The following is a 5,542-nucleotide window of genomic DNA, read 5'->3' as shown; positions in this document are numbered from 1 at the left end:
GCAACAAAAATAATTTTATGGTTGGGGGTCACCACAACATGAGGAACTGTATTAAGGGGTCGCGGCATTAGGAAGGTTGAGAACCGCTGCCTTAGGAGATGGCAGGGGTCTATCAGGCAGATTATCTAACTAGTGCTGATTGGGCAACTACTGATTGACAGGTTTAAGATTCCATGTCTGGGAGAGCTGAAACTGTCATTAAGTTAAGCCTTGGTGACATGGGGCTTAGCATAAATTCATTTTGGGCCTGTTGTCTTGTTTTCAACAAGATGGAGCAGAGCTTCTCAGCTGAGCCCAGCTCTGATCAGCCAAACCCACATTTGTTTTAAAGCTACTGCATTTTGGGGTGGTGTGTTTCACAGCATTTTTGTGGCAATAGGTATATACAAGTTTGGACAACTAAGTTTGTGAACTTGATACAACAATGTTGCTAACTTTTTTTATATCAGAGGGATTATTCATTATGAATTTGGACCAACTGAACAGTTAACCAAGTTTACTATTTGGAAGTGCTGAAAAGGCTGCGTGAAAGTTAGATGACTTGAACTTTTCACCAACAATTCATGGCTCTCTTGCATCACAACAATGCAACAGCTCACACAGCACTGTCCGTGAGGGATTTTTTAGCCAGTAAACAAATAACTATATTGGAACACCCTCCCTACTCACCTGATCTGGCCCCCAGTGACTTCTTTCTTTATCTGAAGATAAAGGAAATATTGAAAGGAAGACATTTTGATGACATTCAAGACATCAAGGGTAATACAACGACAGCTCTCATGGCCATTTCAGAAAGAGTTCCAAAATTGCTTGAAAGGGTGGACTAGGAGCTGGTGTAGGTGCATAACTTCCCAAAGGGAGTACTTTGAAGGTGACCATAGTGACATTCAGCAATGAGTTAAGTAGCACTTTTTCTAGGATGAGTTCATGAACTTAATTGTCAGACCTTGTATAGGGTTTTTTTCCCCTACTTTGCAATATATTTTGCTGCTATGGCCTGAATATTTGTGTCCCCCAACAAATTCATATGTTGAAATTCTAAACCCCAAAGGTGACTGTATTAGGAGGTGGGGCCTTTGGGAGGTGACTAGGTCATAACGGTGGAGCCCTCATGAATAAGGTAGTGTCCTTATAAAAGGGACCCCAAGGAGCTCCCTTGTCCCTTCTGCCACATGAGGATACAAGAAGTCTGCAGTCCAGAAGAGGGCCCTCACCTAACCCTGCTGGCACCCACCCTGATCTTGGACTTCCAGCCTCCAGAACTGTAAGCAATAAATTTCTGTTGTTTATAAGCAATCCAGTCTATGTTATAGCATCACAAATAGACTAAGTCACTTGGCAATTATCCCAGTGGTACATATAATAGTTTTATTCTTTTTAACAGCTGCATATTATTTCCTTAGGTGATCTTATATTTTATTCATTAATAAAAGATTTTTTTTTCTTTTTTAGGGGCAGCCAGTTAGCTCAGTCGGTTAGAACACTGCTCATAACACCAAGGTTGCTGGTTCGATCCCTGTATGGGCCACTGAGCTGCACCTTCCATAACTAAATTGAAACAACTACAAGACTTGGGACTGATGGGTCCTGGAAAAACACTGTTCCCCAATAACCCCCAATAAAAATATTTAAAAATAAAAAATATTTTTTAAAAAGCCATTCATAAGACAAATAAGAAATCATAACAGAAATTAGAAAGTATTTAGAAGTGACCAATAATCAAACTACTATGTAATAAAATCTGCTAAAGAGGAGTCTATTGCTGTATGTGACCGTATGAATGAATCTCAGCAGACAGAATGTTGATCAAAAGAAATCAGACCAAAGAGAGGGCTTCTTAGTGAGGGCTTCTTGTGTGATTCTATTTATATGAAGTTCAATAACAGGCAAAGCTAATCTATGGTGTTAAAAGCCAGGATAATGGTTCCTTAGGAAAAAGAGAGGGGCCATTGATTGGGAGGGGGCATGAGAGAGCTTTTTGGGATGCTAGAAATATTCTCCACCTTGGTCTTGGTGGTGGCTAATCAGGTGTACACATATATAAAAGTTCATAGATCTTTGATTAGGGCACTTTGGTGACTATAAGTTATACCTTAATAAAAAAAATTACTTTAATAAACTAAAATATGAATAAATGTAACCACCCATCCACTCCAAATATAACATTTTAAATGTAAAGAATAAATTTGAAATGATAACAGAATGGAAACACAACCAAAAAAAAACAAAAAACAAAAACAAACCCAAAACAAAACAAAACAAAACAAAAAAAGCTGAGATGCAGCTAAAGAACACCTAGAGGGCCGGCCAAGTGGCGCGATGGTTAAGAGCTGGCTTGGGATGCCAGAGGGCCCTGGTTCAGATCCCACATATGCAGGCCAGTGACACTGCCCTCTACAGCTAAGATGCTGAACAACAACTCAACCTGGAGCTGGGCTGCCGTGAGTCACCGGCGACAGCGTAGGCTGCAGCCCCTGCTGCAGTGCGGTGCCATAGGCTACCGAGTGTAGCCAGCAGCCAGTGTGAGCGGCCAGCAGCCGCCGTGAGTGGCCAGCAGCCGCTGTGTGTGGCCATCCAGAAGCCGGCAACTGATCTGCCTCACCCGGGAAGAGCGCAATGATGGTGCCAACTTGGGCCAGTGAAGCAACGTCCTCCANTTTTTTTTTAATTAAAGTTTATTTGGGTGGCAATTGTTAGTAAAGTTACATAGGTTTCAGGTGTATAATTCTGTAATACATCATCTGTATATCACATTGTGTGTTCACCACCCAGAGTCAGTTCTCCTTCCAACATCATATATTTGAGATTTTTTGAGTTACTGTCTGACTGAATCAAGTCCTAGAAATGTAAACTGGCCAAAGCTGGGTGCACAGGATTCTAACATCATAGAATTTAGTTTAAAGCGAGCTTTTCTGGACCCCTGCAGTACCCTGGTCACGGCACTACAAGATATTTCCAGCAGAGGGCGCTGCTGGTCCGTGGACCAGGCCCCAAACTCCAGCCCAGCTCTGCACCTGTTCTACAAGCCCCAGGGTAAACGGTCCCCTCCTCTAGGAAGTTTTCTCTGCCTCATACCCCCAGGCTGGATGGGACGCTTCTTCCAGGCTCCTGCAGCTTCCTGGGCTCCCACATCCAAGTCCTACCCACTCTGAGTCCTCATCTCCCACGGTGGACTCACTATTGTGTCCCCAGTGCTACCCAACAACGGTGGAACGCAGAGAAAGCACTCAGAACAGTGGGTGTTGATTGAATGATGGAGAATAAAACCTAAATTCACGCTCTAACCTCTCCAGATTCTTTTTAGGGTACAGGGTAGAAGGAGGCACCGGAACCCCACCCCCACCCCCAATTCTTTTGGCCTCAGGTCACTGCAGGATGGTTCTGCCACATGCTTACTATGAGGTAGCCCAGGGACTGGAGCCAGGCGGCCCAGGTGCAAGTCCCTGCTCCCTCATTTGCTGGCTGTGTGACTCCTGGGCCAGAAACTAACCTCTCTGGGCCTCGGGTTCCTAGTCTGTAGCATGGGACTCACAAGGGTCACCTACTTTGTGAGGCTGTGGTGGATATTAATGAGTAGTTCTCGTAAAAGGCTTAACTCAGAGTAGCCCACAGTAAACACTATTTGCGTGGCTGTGGGCCAGGGGAGGGAATTGGAGTCAGGTAGATCTGAGTTCAAATCCTGCTTTGCCACTTTCTTTCTGTGTAACCTGGGGCAAGCAATGATTTTCTGAGCAACTATTTCCTCATCTATAAAACTGGAATGATTATGCTCACCACATAGCATAGCGGTGAGGATTCAATGAGACAAAGGCTGAAAGAAGAAACTGTTAACTAAGGTGATCATTTCTTTAAGCCAGCCCTGTGCCAAGCACTTTTGCACACCAGCGAGGACTGGAATGTCTGAGTTCCTACCCAGGATGGGCCCTATGCCAAGTCTTGTCAATTAACTCTGTTAATTCTTACACCAACCTGATGAGGTAGGTGCTATGATGATCCCCATTCCACAGGAGAAGATGAGGCATAGAGAGGTCAAGTGACTTGTCTGATCACACAACCAGGGAGTAGCAGAGTCCCTGAATCCATACAGCCACCCCGAAGTAGGCACTATTACGGGCCCCACCTAAACAGGAGGAAACTGAGGCTCACAGAGGAAAGATCTCTTGCCCAAGACCACAGCCAAGATCACAGCTCAACAAAGTTTCCATCCTATCACTTAAGGCCTGAGTTTGTGAGGTCAGGAAGATGGGTGGATGGGTTGGGGGCTTTTCTATTTTCACCTCTTGGCCACAACTTTTTAAAAATCTCCTCCTTTTTTTAATTTACAAAGTAATGCACTGTCAGAAAAAAAAAATATGTTCCCAGAGAACAAAAGACTATAGAGTGAAAAGTAGGTCTTTTTCTTCCTTGATCCTCAGACACCCTTCTCAGAAACAAACATGATTACCAGTTTCTAATATCCTTCAGAGATATTCTATGGATATGAATTGTGTGCGGATGTATGAGCATCAGTGCCCATTTAAGAAAAACAAAAAATAAAGAAAACCCCTTACAGGGCCAGCCGAGTGGCTCAGTTGGTTAAGAGCTCGCTCAAGAGTTTGAGCTCTGAGCAACAGCGGTTTGATGCCTGGCCTGAGCTGAGCTGCTGCTAAGCTGCCAATAGGAAAAAGGAGGCCTAACTTAAAAAAAAAAAAAAAAAAGACTGCGAGCTCTGAGCAACATGATCATAGGTTCGATTCCCACATGGGCCAGTGTGCTGCGCCCGATCTGAGCTACTAACAGGTGGCAGGATGGCTCAGCTGGTGAGAGCATGTGCTCCTAAAAACAAGGTTGCCTGTTTGAGATGGTGGGCTACGCCCAACCGCAACTAAAGACTGAACTCAGCACCTTGAGCTGAGCAGTGCAACTGGACTTGGGGCTTAGCTTGCTGCACCCTCCACAACTAAGACTGAAGGACAACAATTTGGCTGTTCCCCTTCCCCAATTTCCCAAAACTGTTCCCCTCCCACAATTCCCCAATAAAATTTTTAAAAAGAATGAAAGGAAGAAATAAAACCGCTTACCCATGGAGGTAGACTGATGGTCATGTGACTTGCTTTGGCCAATGGCAGAGGGACACAAGTGACAGCCATGTCAGTTCAGAGCTTAGGCCTTAAGAGACTTTGATCATTTCCTTTTGTGTCCTGACATAGGCCCAAGAAAGGCTCCCCCTGTGTAGCTGCTCCCCCTTCAGCCCACACCCCACAACACCTACATATTGTTAAAAGATAAAGTGAGGCACATTCAAAATTTTAACATTTTATTTGAGCAAAAATCAATTCGAATCGGGCAGCATCCAATAGAACAGATAGAAAGGAGCTCCGAGGAGCTGTACAAAATGAAAGGCTTATAGGCAGAAGGGAACGGGAACAAGGAAGTTATTCTAGGCAAAAAAGCAGCTTGGTTATTGCAAGGTCACTTTCCCTTAGGACAGCAGTTCTCAACCTGTGGGTTGCGACCCCTTTGGGGGTCGAACGACACTTTCACAGGGGTTGCCTAAGACCAT

Source organism: Hipposideros armiger, unplaced genomic scaffold (assembly GCF_001890085.2).
Source record: "Hipposideros armiger isolate ML-2016 unplaced genomic scaffold, ASM189008v1 scaffold_859, whole genome shotgun sequence".
NCBI classification, from domain to species: domain Eukaryota; kingdom Metazoa; phylum Chordata; class Mammalia; order Chiroptera; family Hipposideridae; genus Hipposideros; species Hipposideros armiger.
The sequence above is the reverse complement of the archived record's forward strand: the minus strand, read 5'-3'. Positions refer to the sequence as shown.